Source organism: Lactuca saligna, chromosome 7 (assembly GCF_052625555.1).
Source record: "Lactuca saligna cultivar CGN05327 chromosome 7, ASM5262555v1, whole genome shotgun sequence".
NCBI classification, from domain to species: Eukaryota; Viridiplantae; Streptophyta; class Magnoliopsida; order Asterales; family Asteraceae; genus Lactuca; species Lactuca saligna.
Genome location: NC_136423.1, coordinates 55056851 through 55077796, shown reverse-complemented (window position 1 = coordinate 55077796; position 20946 = coordinate 55056851).

The window sequence follows — 20946 nt, the reverse complement described above, 5'->3', positions numbered from 1 at the left end:
GTCCAAGTCAATGTCCACAGTCAGAGACAACAGTCCATGTTGACTCGACTCGCCGAGTGCAGGTCTCCGACTCGCCGAGTTCTTCTTGAGTTCGAGAAGTCGTGGAATCCTCGACCTGCTCGCCGAGGTCTCCTTTTCACTCATCGAGTTCATATATGGCCAAGATTTTGGGAGAAACCCTAGCCAACTCGTCGAGTTTTCTAACACTCGCGGAGTTCAAGGCAATCTTCAACAAACTCGCCGAGTTGTTCATCCAACTCGCCGAGTTTATGGCCATCTTCAACGGACTCGTCGAGTCCCTTAATCAATTCGCCGAGTCCATGCAGATCTTAATCCATGCAGATGCTCTTTAAGCTATGGCAAGGCCCCAAATTACAGATCCAAGCTCCTAAGTCACGTTTATTATGTAAAGTTGCAATCTTTACGTACATGCAAGGCTCTAAAGGCCTGAAATGATCAATCTAAGCTCTTTAATGGAGTTTTACACCTTGGGAGAGTTTCAACCTTGCACAATCTGGGAACTTTATTGATCTAGAGGTCAATGGAAGTCCAGATCTGAAGTTATAACTTCAGATCTTAGCTTAAACATGGAGAGCCCTTCATAACACCCATCCAAGGGAGGTTCAAAGTGAAAAGAGCTTAAGGGAATAGCTTATTACCTTCCAGAGAGTGATGTCTGATGCAATCCCTTAGCTTTTTCCCAAGTTCCTGGCCTTGCTTTTCCTTTCTTCTTCAAATGCTTCCTTCCAAAGTTACTCCTTCAAGCTTGGACACCAAAGAACACACACACACACACATGTTTTAGGGTTTGAGAGAGACGAGAGGCATAAGGGGAGGCTGGTGAAGGCCAATGATCCTTTAAATAGGGTGTAAAACCCCAGAATTTAGGGTTTCATCTGCCAGTTCCTACTCGCCGAGTCCCTTGGTGGACTCGCCGAGTAGGTCACTAAACTCGCGTTCCTATCCCACTGCTACTCAGCGAGTAGGGAAACCAACTCGCCGAGTAGGACATAAGACCAATTATTCTTTAATAAATTTATACCTGGAATCGGGACGTTACAATTCTCGCCCACTTGAACTAGACTTCATCCTCAAAGTCTGCTGTGGTGAATAGTCCCAGATAATGTTCTCGCATTTCTGCCTCTGCCTCCCACGTCCATTCGGATCGTTTCCGATGCTCCTATTGTACCTTCACCAAAGGTATTTCCTTCTTCCTTAGTATCTTCACCTTTTTCTCTAGTATGGCCACGGGCCTCTCCACATAGTTCAGGCGCTCATCGACCTGAATATCATCCAACGACACCACCGCCTCCTGATCCATAATGCACTTTTGCAGCTGCGAAACGTGGAAAGTGTTCTGTATCCGACTAAGCTCCTCTAGCAGCTCTAACCTGTAAGCCACGTTACCAACCCTGGCAGTGATCCGGAACGGTCCGATATACCGGGGACCCAATTTTCCCCTCTTCCTGAAGCGGATGACGCCCTTCCAGGGCGAGACCTTCAGGAGTACCATGTCTCGCACCTAAAATTCCAACTCAGACCGGCGTTTGTCGGCATAACTCTTCTATCGACTCTGAGTGTTCTGCAAGCGTTGTCTATCTTGCTGGATCTTTTCGGTAGTCTGCAAAACCACCTCCGTACTACCCATCACCCTGTGTCCAACTTCACCCCAACAGACCGGGGTGCGACATCTCTGCCCGTACAACAGCTCAAATGGCGGGGCGCCCAGACTGGAGTGATGGCTGTTGTTGTAGGCAAACTCCGCAAGCAGTAGGTGGGAGTCCCAGCTCTCACCGAAATCAATGACACATGCCCTCAACATGTCCTCAAGGGTTTGAATAGTCTGCACGCTCTGGCCGTCGGTCTGCGGGTGGAATGTTGTGCTGAAGTGCAACCGTGTGCCCAGCTCCTCGTGAAACTTTTGCCAAAAGCGAGAGGTAAACCTGACATCCCGATCGGAGACAATGGAGACAGGAACCCCGTGGCGCGACATGATCTCGCGAACGTACAATTCGGCTAGTTTCTCGGCCGATGAGCCCTCTCGAATAGCCAAGATATGGGCACTCTTGGTTAGTTAATCCACGATGACCCATATAGCATCAAATTCCCTTGCCGTCTTTGGCAATTTGGTAATCAAGTCCATCGTGATTTGTTCCCATTTCCACATGGGAATCTCTAGGGGCTGCAATTTCCCATGCGGCCTCTGATGCTCGGCCTTGACCATCCTACAGGTCAAGCATCTCTCAACGTACCAAGCTATTTCCCGCTTCATGCACGGCCACCAATAACTCAACCTCAAATCTCGATACATCTTGGTGGCCCTCGGGTGAATAGAGAAATGAGACTTATGAGCCTCTTCCATAACCGTCTGCCTAACCCCACCCGTCATCGGGACCCAAACCCAACCACCTCGGGTCAATAGTCCCCGACTATCTTTCACGAACTGGGTGTTCTCGCCTTTGATCCTTTCCAGCTTCCAATTTTCCGGGCGGATGCCCTTGACTTGGGCATCTCTGATCAAACCCACCAGCGGAGAACCCACTGATATCCTCATACATACTGCTAGGGTGGAATACCCTGCTGACTTACGGCTTAAAGCGTCCGCCACTACATTCGCTTTATCGGGATGGTAAAGAATCTCACAATTGTAGCCCTTGACTACGTCCAGCCACCTGCGCTGCCTCATGTTCAGGTTTGGCTGGTTCATGATACGTCTCAAACTCTTGTGATCCGTGTAAATGGTACAACAGACCCCGTATAGGTACTGTCTCCATATCTTGAGAGCAAACACCACCGCCCCCAACTCCAAGTCATGCGTAGGGTATCTCGTCTCATGCGGCTTTAGCTGTCGCGATGCGTAAGCTATCACTCGTCCTCTTTGCATGAGGATCGCCCCTAAACCTGTGATGGATGCATCACAGAACACCACAAAATCCTCAACTCCCTCCGGGAGTGTCAACACTGGAGCCTCGCACAATTTCTGACGGAGGGTCTCGAACGCCCTTTGTTGCTCGAGACCCCACTGGAAATCTACTCCTTTCCTAGTCAGACGAGTGAGTGGCATTGCAATCTTGGAGAAGTCCCGTATAAACCTCCGGTAGTACCCTGCCAAACCCAGGAAGCTCCCAATATCCGAGGGAGAGTTCGGAACCTCCCACTGCATAACCGCCTCGATCTTGGTCGGATCAACCAAAATCCCCTCCTGGTTAACGAGATGTCCGAGGAACTGGACCTCTTGTAGCTAAAACTCACACTTCGAGAACTTGGCGTACAGCTGTTCCCGTCTCAGAGCTCCCAACAGCTCCCGCAGATGCTCCGCATGCTGTTCTCGGGTCTTGGAATACACCAAAATATCATCTATAAATACTATGACCGCGCGATCAAGCATCGGTCTACAGACTTGATTCATCAAGTCCATGAACACCGTTGGCGCGTTGGTGAGCCGAACGGTATCACCACAAACTCGTAATGCCCATAACGAGTTCGGAAAGTGGTCTTCTCCGCGTCCTCCTCTCTGACCCTGACCTGATGATACACAGACCTCAAATCTATCTTAGAAAACCAAGATGCACCCTGTAATTGGTCGAAGAGATCATCTATCCTCGGAAGCAGGTAACGGTTCTTGACCTTCAACTTATTCAACTCCCGGTAGTCGATACACATCCGATGTGAACCATCCTTTTTTCGGATGAAAAGTATCGGTGCTCCCCATGGAAAACTACTAGGCCGAATGAACTGCTTGCACAGTAGTTCCTGCAGCTGCGATGACAGCTCGTGCATCTCTGGCGGTGCCAACCGTTACGGCGCCTTAGCAATAGGGGTGGCACCTGGCACCAGGTCAATCCTGAACTCGACCTGCCTTTCCGGAGGTATCCCTGGTAGTTCCTCCGGGAATACATCTGCAAATTCTCTAACCACCGGCACGTCGGAGACCGAAATATGTTCCCTGGCTCACGTATCTACCACGTACGCTAGATAACCTGTACCCATGCTGAAGGTACTGTCGTTCCCTGGCAGCTGATCGAAACCCTGATCCCACTCTGGTGCCCTCGCCATAAACAATCAGTTCTCCCCCACTTGGGGTTCGAACTACCACACGCTGCCCCTCACAGTCGATCATGGCACCGAATCGACTGAGCCAATCCATGCCTACAATCATGCATACCTCCCCCATGGGAATCGGAATCAAATCTATCGGAAATGACACCCCGAAAATTTCCAAGTCACACCCTCGATAAACTGAAGAAGCAGAAACCCCGTGTTCGTTGGCGATAGACACTCGCAACGGACACTCTAACTCGCCCACTGGTGCACTGAACCCCTTACTAAATGTCTGAAAAACGAAAGACCGACTCGCCCCCGAGTCAAATAAAACCAAAGTAGGCAACGAGTTCACTAAAAATGTACCTAACCATAGGTGCCACAGATAAGAATGCAATAGATATAAAAATAACCAGATAAGGATAGAAACATACCAGCAACCACATCCGGTGCTGCTCTGGCCTCCTCCGCTGTAAGCTGGAAGGCACGACCCTGAGCCTTTGGAGGCTCAGTCCTTACTGGTCTCCCATCCGTAATCCTCAAGGTAGTCGGTGCTGGAGCCTGCGCCGGCTTGGCGGCGAGTAACGGGCAGTTGGCCTTCAAATGACCAACCTGATCACAATGGTAACATAACCTCAGACTTTGAACTGGAGCGGCCTGGCGACAGTCCCGCGCATAATGCCCCTCCCTTCCACACTTGTGGCATCCACTACCAGCTCGACACACACCAGAATGACCCTTTCCACACTTCCCACATGTGCGGCTCTGCTGACCCCAGTCCTCGTATCAGCGGTCTTAGGCTGCTTCGGCGCCGGCTGAAAATGTGTCGGGGCCTGCCTCTATTCTCTCAACTGTTGCTCAATCTCCAAGTCACGCCATCTGGCAGCCTCCTGCAACTATAGAAGAGTATCACATCGCTGGGTAGACACAAACTGACGGATATCCGTCTTGAGCATACTCTAATAACGAGTCATCTGAGCCTGCTATGAAGCAAACTCCGGGCAAGACATCGCCCTCTCGGTGAACATCCGGGTGATCTCCGTCACCGACTCCCCATCATGTCTCAAACTCAAAAACTCCTGTGACAATCGCTCCCGTTCAACCCGCGGAATGTAACGGGCATGGAACATATCCCTGAGCTGCTCCCAAGTAACAGTAGCTCTCTGATCATCAGAGAATGACCCAGTCGCAAGTCCCCACCAGTCCTTGGCCCCCAACCTAAGCAGGTTCAGAGCACACCTGACCTTCTGGTCAGCAGGACACGAGCAGGTGAAGAAATACCCTTCCACATCTGAAATCCACCACATAGCCTTGATGGGATCCTACGTCCCATCATAAGTAGGGGGCTTCGTGTTATCGAAGTCCCTGTACTGGAAAACCCTACCACCTCCTCCCCCGTCGCTGATACAGCTGATGCAGCTGTTGCGGCGGCTATCTCTGCAAGGGCTGCATAACGCTCATAAAAATAATCCACCATGGCGGTCTTAATCGACCCAAACATCTCTGGTAACTGAGCCCGGAATGCAGCAGCAACCTCATCATGCAGGATTTACCGAATCCTGGCATCCAACTCCTCTATACCCATCTGCACCACTGGCTCAGGTGCTGTCGGCCCTTCCTGACCTCCATCCCCTGATCCTGATCTCGAACCGGATCCAACCACGAAGCGTCTCGTCATCACCATTCTAAAACATAGCACAAGATATTAGATAATTCATATAAATATTTGGGAGCTAACTCCCTACTAACCCTAGGGATTGCGACTTACTTGGCACGCGTATAGGTTCAGTGCTTTCAGTAGCATGGGCCCCTACTACCTTCCACACCTTACCCATATTCGTCCCAAGTATCTCCACAACCCTAACAATATGCACAATAAGGCGAGCGCTCAACCTTCACTCCTAGAGGAATGCTAAATATCTCATAACTGACCTCTCGGTCTCACTCAATCCCTCTTACTCGTGAAACTTCCACCAACCCTGCGGCACTAATGTATGCTAGCCATACATAACGTTGGACCCTATAGACTTTCGAATATTCAATCCTACCCCAAGCTCCCAATCAAACAAGAATAGAACATAAGGCCAAATCAAACATTCTTAGGCTATAAGATCTTAATTAGGTACAACTATGATGCATACATTAGACAACTACAGTAATGATGTCAATCTCACATAAGGGATCCCTAGGCTATTAGGCATCATATAATCAGGCAATTTTATCATGCAATTCCTGAAGATCCCTAGCCTAGTACTAGCATGTTGTTCTAACATATCACAATATCAAATAACTGTATGGTATTTTGGGGTCTACTTACTGGCTCCGGCTGATCGTACACCCTGCATCCTCCTTTACTTATTTTGAAAACCATTTAAAACCATTTGAAAATATTTCCTCGATTTGAGACTGGATTCACACGAATGTTCCTCCAATTCACTCAAACCAAGGCTCTGATACCAACTAGTAACACTCAATATTTAAGCCAAATTTAAATTTTTTAAAAACATGACAAATTCATCAAAACAATACAACGTTGTTTTCAAAATACATTTATATCAGAGTTTTCCTAAAAACATAATACAATAGGAGGAGCTGTACGATCAAGCCTTAGCCTTTCTGCAATCCCCAGAGGTACCTGAAACAATAAACTGAAACTGTAAGCCCAAGAGCTTAGTGAGTTACCCCCAAAATACCGATACACATACCCAGAGGTACCTGAAACAATAAACTGAAACTGTAAGCCCAAGAGCTTAGTGAGTTACCCCCAAAATACCGATACACATACAGTTCACATAGCAATATCAACATTAGCATATCATATCAATCAAAACAGGATAGTGTGCACTGGGTCCACAGCTTTACAAGCTGGACTACCCCTAGGCCGTCAATACGAGTCTTGAATGCCTACTGGGCCCTCAACTCGTATTTGGAATGCCATCGATCCCTCAGTACAAGTCTGGAATGCCTACCGGGCCCTCAGCTCATATCTGGAATGCTCTTGGGTTTGTTGGCTACCGCACAGAGCAGTACAACCTCAACCCACCCCACATAACATGTCAATATGTAATAGATAAATGTGCACACATTTAATCAATCAGTATCACAGGTAGTCCTACAGATCTACCCGACTAGCACATCAACTGGCATGCATTAGTAACTCAAACTCTACATAACAATAACTACTAGGATATCAAATCCAATGGGTCGGATCTGGTGCCTTAGATCCCTTAGTATAGTGAGGATAACTCACCTTGCAACTGTCGTCGGAAATAAGAAAGCTCAACTCCCGGGTCCAACACGAACTTCACCACCTAAAAGTACCACACAACCTTTTTCATAAATCTCCCAATCCCACAGAATTTAATTGGTCAACCCCTTGGTCCATGTCAAATTCAACAGTCCATGTTGACTCGACTCGCCGAGTGCAGGTCTCCGACTCACCAAGTTCTTCCTGAGTTCGAGAAGTCGTGAAATCCTCGACCTGCTCGTTGAGGTCTCCTTTTCACTCATCGAGTTCATATACGACCAAGATTTTAGGAGAAACCCTAGCCAACTCGCCGAGTTTTCTAACACTTGCGGAGTTCAAGGCAATCTTCAACAAACTCGCCAAGTTGTTCATCCAACTCGCCGAGTTTATGGCCATCTTCAACAGACTCGCTGAGTCCCTTAATCAACTCACCGAGTCCATGCAGATCTTAATCCACGCAGATGCTCTTTAAGCTATGGCAAGGCCCCAAATTACAGATCCAAGCTCCTAAGGCACGTTTATTACGTAAAGTTGCAATCTTTACGTACATGCAAGGCTCTAAAGGCCCGAAATGATCAATCTAAGCTCTTTAATGGAGTTTTACACCTTGGGATAGTTTCAACCTTGCACAATCTGGGAACTTTATGGATCTAGAGGTCAAGGGAAGTCCATATATGAAGTTATAACTTCAGATCTTAGCTTAAACATGGAGAGCCCTTCATAACACTCATCCAATGGAGGTTCAAAGTGATAAGAGCTTAAGGGAATAGCTTATTACCTTCCAGAGAGTGATGTCTGATGCAATCCCTTAGCTTTTTCCTGAGTTCCTAACCTTGCTTTTCCTTTCATCTTCAAATGCTTCCTTCCAAAGTTACTCCTTCAAGCTTGGACACCAAAGAACACACACATACACACACGTTTTAGGGTTTGAGAGAGACAAGAGGCATAAGGGGAGGCTGGTGAAGGCCAATGATCCTTTAAATAGGGTGTAAAACCCCAGAATTTAGGGTTTCATCTGCCAGCTCCTACTCGCCGAGTCCCTTGGTGGACTCTCCGAGTAGGTCACTAAACTCGCGTTCCAATCCCACTGCTACTCGGCGAGTAGGGCAACCAACTCGCCGAGTAGGACATAAGACCAATTATTCTTTAATTAAATTTATACCTGGAATCAGGACGTTACATGTTGGCTTAATGCTTTGGAAACAATATTCCATGCATAATTAGAGGAAATGTAGATCTAAAGTATCTAGGGTTGCATGTACACCATTGGAGTGTTAGAATGCTCAAAACCCCTTCAAATACAATCCTTGTGTAAGAAACAAGACTCTAGAAAGGTTTATGGTGCAACAACAACCACCCCACAGAAGCAGTATACGGGAAATCTCCCCAAGTATTACAAGTGCAAATACCACCATCTCGGTGCATGCAAGAAGTTCTTCTACCACCTTTACAATAGGAGAGGTCCTACCGGACAATTCTTCTGAAATCAAGCACCTACAACAAACCTTGGAGCAAGTACCAATGGAAACAAGTGTTGTTTTGAATGTTGACAAAGTTGGTAGAGTTTAACTCCAATAATAGTTGTCACACCAGCAGCAAATTTGCACAGTTTGAGTCCTTTTACGGAAATGTTGATCGCCAATATGTTGAGCATAAGTAGGTGATAGTCAACTGGCTAAGAAACATGTAGGAGATACACTACTTACTGGCCTAGAGATCATTCACGAGGCGACTGAGAAGATCGTCTAGATAAGAAACATGATAAAGGTTGTACGTGAACGTAAGAAGATTTATGCTCACGTGAGATGTAAGCTTTTGGAATTCCAACTTGGGTTGAAAGTGTCCACATGGAAGGGAGTCATACGATTTAAAAAACAAGGAAAACTATATATAGGAACCTTCGAAATTCTGGAAAGAATTGGTCATGTAGCTTACCAACTCAACTTGCCTCAAGAAATCAATAATGTACATAATACATTTCATGTGTCAAACCTCAACAAGTTTTTATCCGGTCAAACTCTTACAATTCCTCTCGAGTAAATCCATGTTTGCTTCACTTTGTAAAAGAACTCAAAAAGATCATCGACCGAGAGATTAAAAGAATAAAACAAAGTCGCATCCTCATAGTGAAAGTTTGATGGAACTCAATACGAGGACTAGATTTTTACATGGGAATGCGAAGGTCAGATGAAACCAAAGTATCCCCAACTATTCTATAATTCCCTGGTTACGGATGATACAAAGTAAATTTCGGGATGAAATTCCTTTAACAGGGGGAGAATGTGACAATTGCCAACATTAGGTCAATTATCACTTTTACGATCAAGCAAGATTACTTTTAAATACATATGTGAGAGACCTAATGTAATATATTTAAGTCAATTTGACGCAGATAATGTTATGCTGATTGAGATGCATCCGAGATATCAAAAAAAATCTTCGCTATGAGTAAATCCTCAATAAACAACGCAAGCATTTGACATTTTATATACATAATATTAGGATGATTATGATTTAATTGTATGTGTCTATATATATATATATATATATATATATATATATATATATATATATATATATATATATATATATATATATATATATATATATATTAGGTATTATTATGTATAGATGAAATACTAAACAAATAGTACATGAAATTACGAAACCATGATTATAAAAAATGTTGAAAACGAAGCTCGTATGAGAAAGTTATCATTATTCGAAGAAAACAAGAAAATGAACAGACAACACATGAATCGTGATTGTAAAGTTAAAACCACAAGCTATTTGTTATACTGGCTATACCATGAATTCGAGGATGCAAGTTGATTCTCGTGAGAATTAATAATTTAAATACATATTTGATAAAAAAAATTCGCAAACCAAAACCTAGCATACTACATGGAAACTGGACGTTACTTCACACAAATGTGGCACATTATTGGCGATCTCTCCATCGAATATGGATTAATCCTAGCCGTTGGATCGTAATATCTAATCCTATAAATAGTAACATAAAAGCCCTCATCTCTCACGCCTCTTGTATCACTCTCTCTCACTCACTCACTCACACACACACACACTCTCTCTCTCTCTCTCTCTCTATATATATATATATATATATATATATATATGTCTCTCTTTTCGTTTTCTGGTGAAGAAAACGGATAGCAACTGTTGAGTGTCGCCTGCAGGCCACCGTAGAACCATCGTTTCCCATTGCCAAACACACATACACCACCCTCCGACCACCGACAGTCGCCTGCAGAAATAGTATGCCACTGTTTTCCAGTGAAAACTCCAGCAGTAGCCACCTATGGCAAACCTCTAGCATTTTTTTTGCTGAAAGTTCCGACCACTTTTCAAGCAACTATTCTGGCGGAACCCTATTCATTTCCGGTAAAACACTCTTCATTATCCTATGAAGCACAATTCCAAACATATTTTTCGATGACTGTTTAAAGCTTCTCTCCTTAGTCTATTTTTATAAAGCTACATAATGATCACAGTGGGTTTCCCGACCTATTTTTATGCGTTTTATACTTACCGGAGAGAATACATGTAAAATGATTACAAATATATTCTTATTTACGCTTTCAAACTTATGCATTTGAGTACATGCTATTCAACCTATACATTTGGATATATGTTGTTGAACCTCTGCATTTGGATATTTGCTGTTAAACTTAGGTATTTTGAATATAAGCCTACGAATTTATAAACTTATGTATATAAGTTTATGCTTATCACTTAGTCATTACACGAGACATTCCTTAAGAAAGTGTCAAGATGTCGAAAGAATCATTCAATACTTAGAAGTCCTCTAAATTTTAACCACTAATTTTCACGAGCAAGGAGATTATAGGTATATCTATACGAGTTGACAACCAAACTTACGATTGCTAGCTATAATCTTGACGGTCAAGTCACTATAGATGATAATTTTCTTTTCATATTACGATGTTCAAAGAAGCGTCAGGGGAGGCACATCTATTCAGTCATCGCTCGGTTATAAGGGCTCTTTGTAACATGGAGGGGTGATTAATTCACTAATAAAATTAAGTTAGAAAATGATTTAAAGTTGAGAAACTGCACAGTTAAAACTACTTCAAATCAAATACGCAAAACATGTGAACTTGCCACCATAATGTTGAATTTCATTGAATCACATGTAATTTCATGAAGATAAGAGTTGGAAGCCTATGGAATAAATTTTTGGGGTCACAATCACCTATGGAATAGCAATGCATTTTTCTTTAGTATGCTACTATTTTGAGGCAGTCTTATGTACTTCAATTTATTGTAACATTAGACGAGTATCAACTTAATTTCAATTAGTGATAATATATCCACTATTATGTTATGTGTTGTGTATGTTCTATGTAATTCAATGATTGTGGTCCATCATGTCGTCCCACCGCCTCACACCCATACCATTTGTCCCTTAGAATGTGATGGGCTTACTGAGTAGAAACATTGTTTGGTTTCAAATGCATGTGCATATGCCTAGTTTGAATTTTTAGTAATCACTAGGTAAACCTTAACTATGGTTTTGGGAATTAAGACTAAGGAATGGGCTTTTTTTCCATTACCTAATTCCATTCCAAGATCCAATTTTTGTATTACTCATCGACTTTCTAAGCATAACATTATTATTTTGACATGTACTCGCAGATCAATATAGACTTTTTGGTTAGGACTCTGAGAAAATATAGAAGGTCATAGATTGTTACGACTCCTTAAACTTTTATAATGATATTTTAGTTGAACACCATCATACTTGAAACTGCGAACATTTGAACATAAATAGTTTTAATGAGGTTTTGGGACCCAATTCTGCAATGTTGAATCCTAATAATATTTTAAGGATTAAAAAGAAGACCTTAATTCTTTAGCTTGTATGAGGTGTGTTTCATCTGTCATCAACAAACGCACGTGTGTTACAAAAGAATAATAATGTTGATTTTAAAAATATTTTAAGCAATTTAAATTGTGCCTTTTACTTACATTGCCAAAACCACGCAAATCAAATTTTACAAAAACTTTAATTATTATCGTGCATAATACATGAACTAGTGGCTTTGAAAGCACTGATAGAATATGTGTAGAAATTACAATAAAATCATAAACATAGTAAAATCATATTTTCCACATTTCCATAGAGGATCACAGACGCATGAGCATTTTCCCACAAAAACAAGCAAGAAAGTCATTGAAAACATACCTATGTAGTTTTTGAATTGAACTTCTTCTCGGTGTTGTTTGGATGAACTGGAACCCAAACCAGCGTTCCTCACATGTAGTAGCAAGATGGATGATTGCCAACTAGACACAATCCATTTTTTATCATTGCCAAAACCTAGAAGCACGAGAGAGAGAGAGAGAGAGAGAGAGAGAGAGAGAGAGAGAGAGAGAGAGAGAGAGAGAGAGAGAGAGAGACTAGGATTTTATCAGATTTTTATATCCCTTAACTTTTGCTAGGTATAATTATCCCTTATTGATATTTACTACCAATTCAAATTAAAGATATTTACACTTAAACCTTATTTGTTTATAATCAATTTATCATCTAATGAATACTTAGCAAACTATTCCATCTTACTTCTCTTTTGTCATCTTATGCTTAAATCAGATTTGTTTGTACCTAAAAGGACCGGATTATTTATAGTAATGCCAATTGGTTGTGACTAAGCATAATCCAACTCTAGTACCATCAAAATAAGATAAGATTTTTAATAATGCAAAAAAATAATAATAACACCGGAAGGATGGAAGAATATAACGAATATTTACAGAAGAAAAAAAAAAGATACCTTACAGGCGCAAAAAAACACCACCTCAAGACGATGTACTTTACACAATTTCAGCAACAAAAGTCAAGAATCAAAACCTGAACACATCCGAGAAATGCACCACCAAAACATTCTGCACAAAGAAGGAGCTTTCAACTGGGATCAAGCCCTCTCTAAGTGTATACCATCAAAATAAGAAAAATACATACACACATGAACACATGATATTGTGTTATGTTTCTTTACGTTGTTTTAATATCTATATTCAACTTCAACAACTGTAAGCAAAACTATGACATGTCAAGATGAACTACTCTTAAATCTTAATCATCTTAATCATTCAAATCCGTTCTCTAGATATATCGGTACCGGTCTTAGTTTTGATTAGTTGGGTAACAAAAGTCCGATTTAATCTCAATAGCTTCAAGATTAGATAGAACCGGGGTCCGTTCATTTTTACCTGATCCAAAAGAAAATTAAAACCAAATTTTATTTTTCATAATAATGCCGACTCTTATTAAATGCAAAAGTCTGGGGTTTAATACTTTAGTTCATCTTTTACAATCCTAGCGGTCCAATTCGTTTATCTTTTCCAAGGCTCGAAACATTTCTAGTTAGAATTGCAGCTTGGAAATAGTTGGAATCAAAAGAGGCCCAATTGGCCATGTAGCTACTATCTGCCTATCATGAGCTTAAGTTCGGGCTGGCTAATATGTTTTCCCAATTATACTATTCTTCATGGTTAATAAGAGGCATTTCTATTTCCGTATATGTTTTTGTTCTTGAAAACTTAGACTATATGAAAAACCATTTAAAATATTTAGAAATATCTTAGTGGGTATAAAAGTAAAGTTTATTTTTTATGTATTTTTTTTCTTCAATAATATTTTATTTTATCCTATACTTCCAAAAAATACAGTTCTCTTAGATGAAAATTGACGAAAGATAATTTAATAAAAGTTACATGTTTTAAATGGATCAATCATTGAAAATATGTTTACTATTAGATCTGCATTTATTCTTTTTATCATCAATAATCTTGTATAATAAATAGTTAGATTTTGATTTATAAGTTTTTTTTTTAATCAGTTAGATCGTTTTGGATATCTGATAATATTCAAACATTTTTAATTTACCGTATAGGATCAAAACATTATTTCACGAAATGATATGTGTTTAAATGGATCGATTCAATATGTTTCGATCAAGTGAACCCAAATTGATCTTGGTTACAAAACAGAGATCAGAATAATTCAAAGTAGATAAGAATTTGATTCAAACCAAACAAATTAATTTGATTGAATTTATTTATTTCAATTTGGTTTCCAAAGCCCAGAATATATATATATATATATATATATATATATATATATATATATATATATATATATAAATGTTAAAAAAGTTTATATAAAAATAACAAATTATTTAATTGTGAATTTAACTTTAGAATATCTATTGAAAAAAAATATATTTTAAATTTAACATTTTATTGATATTTTTTTTAGAGGGAGTACATATTAGGGTTTTATTGGATGATAATTTTTAGTTTGTTTTCAAAAAATTAATACAATATATATATATATATATATATATATATATATATATATATATATACATATATATATATATATATATATATATATATATATATATATATTGGAAATCGTATCAAAAGTTATTCAATAGTTGGTAATATTTCTAAATAGTAACATGAACCTTTTACATTGGCCTCATGATAATTGCATGAGACTACCCCCATTTGTAATACATGTTTTCTATAACCTAAGAGGTGTAAAATTTTATAGGACATGTATGTAAATGAGCATTTAATTTCATAAAATTTAGCAAAGTATAGTTGAAGAATGTTGTAGTTCATTCGAAGACAATTCAGTGGATATAAAGATCATCGAAAACGGAGCTCGTTTGAGAAATTTATGACTGTTTAAATTTGAGATTTTAGTATGTTGCTATTTCGAGAAAGTTAACAGAAGTCAAAGTGAAACGGTCAACTCTTGAGCCACAACTACGTAGTGGTAAACTTACCATGGTGTAGTGTGATGTGAGTCACCGAGACACACAACGATCGTGCAAGAGCATCTATCTGAGAAATTTGTGGCCACGACGTGGTTACTTAACCACCAGGGAACAACATTGTTTATTGTATAAACATATTTGTTTTTGTGTCATTTGGGAGATTTTGGCACGTGTGATCAGAGATGATGCTCGGGAAGCATTCTCGGAAGATTATTATGGAGTAGTTATACCGTTGAATGGGAGATACAGGATCGATTTATGGCATTCGTTATGATATATTTTATTATGTTCTTGTGTAATTATGATATGTGATAATTATCGAGATTTATTAGAATCGTATATGTTTCACGAGAATTTGTGATATGGTGTTGTTACGAACCTGTTAGTAAGATTTACCAATAAATCTTATGGTGAAATATTTTAGTCGGGACGACAAGGGTTATAGACCCTAAATTACAGAAGTTATATGATGTGGTAGATTTAGCTAATAGCTTACGAGGTTATGCCTGCGATGGTTGTATTATCGAGTATAACGAGTTTGGTGATAAATAGTCACATATGTTAGTTATAAGTGAATTTTGAGAGGTTTTAAAGAACTTGATAATTGTTGGTTAGGTGTTTATACGAAATGAACTGGAAGGAAGCGTAGGTTGGGAACCAATATCGGAATGTATCTGGCAACTAATGTGGTGAGGAACGCTACTCTAACATCCGTTGTTATTTATATTTTTTTGTATTTCATGTGAGTTACAAAGCGGTAGAAATGATTGAATATCATGACATAGTGATAATCATAGTGTGTAACGCCCCGTTCCGATATGCTTTTGAGTTGTTAAATACTCATTTTGTAAAAGATACTCGACGAGTAGAAGCCCTAACTCGTCGAGTAGATGCCAGTTTTGGATGAAGGTCTTAAGTGATCTACTCGGCGAATCAAAGGCTTGACTCGACGGGTAGGCCAGTCGGGGGGAAACCCTAACCTTTAGTGTTTGCATCCTATTTAAGCATCATTATTGGTCTCCACCCCAGCCCTCATCACCTCCTCAGCTCACTCTTGAAACCCTACTTAGCCTTGTGTGATATTGAGTTAGTTCTTGCTAATTTTGTGATCTAAAGCTTGAAGAAGGAAGCAAAAGCTTGGAGTTTTAGAGAGAAGGTTGGAGATCCAGAGATAAGGGCTCAGTTCTGTCTTCATAAAGGTATAAAGCTTATACCTTGGTAGTTATTCATTTAAAACTCCTTCCTAGCTTGAAGGTTGTGATTTTGGGGGCCATTTCCAAAGTCATTCCAAGATTTGAAATCTTGGGGATGAAAGGACTTCGGATCTAGGAACTATTGAAAGTTATATGCTCAAAGTTGCTACCTTTATTCGTCCATGACTCTATTTTATGCCTTAGACCTTCATTTCTAGCTTGTATATGGTTTTTAGCTTCATAGCATCATGGATGCACGTAAAGTTAGCAACTTTACATGTTATGCTAGTCTAGGGAGTCCAGATCTATGAGTTAAAATCAGTGGAATCATTTAGAATCGACTATATGGTTTTAGCATGCAAGGGACTCACCGAGTTGTTCATAGGATCTGACGAATCGGGTCGAAGTCCCCAAAATATTTTTTCGGGTTGCAAGTGAAACCATTAAGTTAAGGATATGACTCAGTGTGTTGGACATGATTGGGACTTGGAAGCTGAAGAACTCGACGAGTCCAAGGAGGGACTCGACGAGTAGAGTCGAGATGTCCTGATGATATGACAGATTGAACTCGACGAGTCGGTAGAGGGACTCGCCAAGTTGTCTTGGCTGGCAACGGGTTATGCAATCCCGGTACTCGCCGAATTGGGGGATAACTCGATGAGTTGGCTTGACTGAGAGTTGACTTACACTCTTACTTGGACTAGGGGTAAAATGGTCATTTTACCCTATGAATAGTTATTATTTTTTGATTAAGTGTTATTATGAAATTTGTAGCCGAAGAGCAGCTGGAGCAGCAGATAGGGATTTCTAACTCAGGCTTTTAGCTGTCAGTTATATGAGGTGGGTTTTCCTCCAGTAGGAACGGGTCTAAGGTACCAATACTGGACTGTTTAAGTAGTTGTAGTATGATGGGGTTAGCCTGATGCAATATGTATATTCCGGACTACGGTCCGATGTCGAGCGGTCCATAGAAATAGTTATGTATACTTGATGTCTTTGTGATCCATGCATGGTGTATGCCAGTTTGTGTGTTATATGTTATGTTTTGGGCTTCGGTCTGATGTTAGGGTAAGCCCAATGTATACCAGTTTATGTGTTATACATTGTATGTTACGGGCTTCGATCCGATACCGAGGAAAGCCCGATGCTGAGGTGAGCACGATGCACAATGCGTTCGGATGCCAGGGTAAGCCCGATGTCGGGAAAGAGTCCAATGTCGGGTAAGCCGCTATCAGGATTCGTCCCGATGCAGTTGGGAATAGTCCCAGAGTTATGTGAGTGTTCTACGTTATGTGTATGGTATGTGGCAGTTTGGGGGAGTTCACTATTCTTCGTGCTTACAGTTTTCAGTTTTGGTTTCAGGTACTTCAGCTAGCAAAGGGAATGGCTTGGGTTGATAGCATGGCATACACCACAGTCTTTTGGCATTGGAGATTAATGTGATGTCCATCCCATGTTTTGATTACATTATTTGACATGGTGTTTTAAGATACATGATATATGATTTATGATTTTCATACTATGGTGATGAGGTTTATGTTATGATAATGGTTTTAAAAATAAAACTTTTTGGATGTTTCAAGTTGGTATCAGAGCCTTGGTTTGAGGGATTCAGACATACCTTCGAATGTGACTGAACTCAAACTAAGGTAATGGTATAAAGATTTTCAAAAGAGTTTTTGACAGAGCAACTGAAAATTGAAAAAGAAAAGTTTTAAAAAAAAGAGAGAAAAGGTTGGGTTGCATGCAATCATCCAAGCTCAAGTAAGTACTCCCAAATTACCCATACAAATTTATGCTATGATTATGATTATCAACTTATTAGAACAACATGTTAGATTAGGACTAAGGATCTGTGAAGGATGCCTTATGTGCCTATTATATGTGTCTCAGCTCTATGAATTGCATGCTAGTACACATCAGTTAGTATGATAGCCAGAGTAGTATATGCTAGAGTATAGGTGCTCAATGCCCGAATGTTGCTTTCTTTGTGCTTTTAGGAGTCCTAGTTGTCTTTCACTAACTAGTGAATGAATATGATAAGTCACATATTGTGAGAACTAAATAATTTCAGAAGTTAAGGTGTAGCTCTATTTAACAACTCTTGTTTGAGTCTAACCGTTGTAGGGTAAGATCTCTCATTCGAAGAATTATCTAGTCTAAGTGATATGTAATACTATTCACGAGCTAGTTATGGGAAGAAAGCAAGGACTTCTTAAGCAACTGCTGGCGTAGAGTGGAATGGTGATTACCCTAAGGTAAGCCTAGGATGAGAGTAGCCGAGATTTGTAGTAGTAGAAGGGACTTGATGGAGTCGAGGCAGTCCTTGAGGAAAGTGCGGGTAGATGTGGAAGGTAATATGGGCCTGTACTACTGAAAGCATAGGATCCGCACACGAATCAAGGAAGGCCGAGATAAGACCTAGGAACTTGTAGCGTATTTGGTCCATCGAGTTATGTTAAGTATTCTGACGTTTTTTATAATGTGTTTTTCAGAATGGTGTTTTTATGCCCTATACTAACAGTTGGAAATTCAGGTGAGGGATTAGGTTCAGGCTCTGGAGCCAAGAAGCTAGATGAGCAGACTAAGGAGTTTCTCTCCTTAGAGATCACTCGCACTATACTTGAGCAGACACCTGTGATCTTCGGTTCGATAAAGGAGGGTATTCTGGAGCTTATAGATGAGAGATTGAGTGTGTTCCGCACTGAAGTGGCGGCCATAATGGGGTCGCGCATACTCACCTTCAGGGAGTTCAGGGCATGTGGAGCTCCTGATTACCATGGGGCTCGAGACTCCATTGCTAGTACCATATGGTTCGCAGATGTCGTCAACACATTCTGCACCAGCAGGTGTCCCGAGGGGGACAAGGTTAGGCTTGCGTCCTATCTTCTGAGGGACAGGGCACATGACTGGTGGGATGAGGTTGGGAGAGCCATTGGAGATGACACAGTTTTGGATGCAATGATCTGGGGTGATTTCACGACCAAGTTCACACCCGTCATTGAGGTGCAGCAGCTTGCTAGGGATTTTCAGGACCTCCAGCAGATGACGGAGACAGTGGTAGAGATTACCACCAAGTTTAGGGAGAGGGTCCTTCTTGTTCCGCAATACATAGCGGATGAGGAGATGAAGAAGGCCAAATATCATGAGATGCTGAGGAGTGACATTAGACAGTTTGTGAGCCGTTCCAGCTGCAAGAACTATAAAAGAGTATATTTTTTAAAATTTCAATGTCCTAAGAAGAAAATTGAAATTAGAATGTTGTAACCTAATAAATTTTCAAAATAGAATTAATGACTTAAAAGAAAATAAACAAGTAAAATCGGTTGTTAATTATTGTTTAGTTGATGTAGTTTAATTATTGAGAAATTTATGAATTCATTTTCCATGTTTAGTTTGACTTAGTAAAAAAATTAGTAACTCTTTTTTTCAATAATGAACATTTTAATTTTATATATTTAATACCAGTTAAATTTTCTATGGGTTTAGTAGTTTGTATAAATTTTTAATTAGTTACTAACCTCTTTTATATATGTATTTTGTTTTCTATGTAGTTTTTCAATTTTTTTGGTTAGAAGTCATTAATTTTTCTATCTTTGTAAATTGTCATTATTATTATTATTTATAAATATTTAATTAATCATCAAGATTTAGAATTATCAATACTATTTTTATTTCTTAGCAAGGTTTAAAAATTAGTTACTTAATAATAACATACATGGGAATATTAATCGTATTCAAAAAATTAATAGCTAGGCTTTTTAATGGTAACCGCTTGGATGACCACCGGTGTTAAAAAAACCAATATATATATATATATATATATATATATATATATATATATATATATATATATATATATATATATATATATATATATATATATATATATATATATATATATATATATAGGGCAGACCCAATACATGGGCGAGATGGGCTAAGGCTCAGGGCATCAAATATTAGGGGGCATCATTTAGTCCAGTTAATAATACACTTATATCAGTTTGACAGAAAAATATCCCTAAGTACCGATTTTATTTCTCTCTACACAACGATGCAAGCGCAAGGTGGGCGCGAAACTGGAGATGTAATTGGCGTTTGTGATTGGTTGATTGCCAATCGACGCATAGAAAAATGAACTCGTAGAATATCGAGGAGTCGATTTCTTTGATCGACTGCTTCTAAATTCAATTTCTACTTTCTGCTTTCTCTTATTCTCGTATTTCTCTGATTTGACGTTTTGTATGAGTTGGAGTTCGTCTGTTCAATGCCTACTCTATTCCTAAAGGAAGAGAATTCATTCCCATTCCTTAAAACAATAAAGAGCTTCCATTGAGTCTCTAAATGAAAATGAATGAGTCTATGAAGCTACCCTCACTCAATGCGAAGAACTCTCCGCCCAAAGCTTTCCTTTCCCGGAGCGAGCCCTACCCGGAGCAGACAACTCTTGATCTTGACTGGCAATGGAAACCTCTAGTTAACGAGGTAATTATTTGCTCTTTTCTCATATTTCTGATTCCCAATTTGTTCAAAATATATCTGTTTTCTTTGAAATATACATATTTGATTTCATATTTAAGTGTTTTGATTACAACCGTTCGCTTAAGGATGTTGATTTTGCATTTTTGTG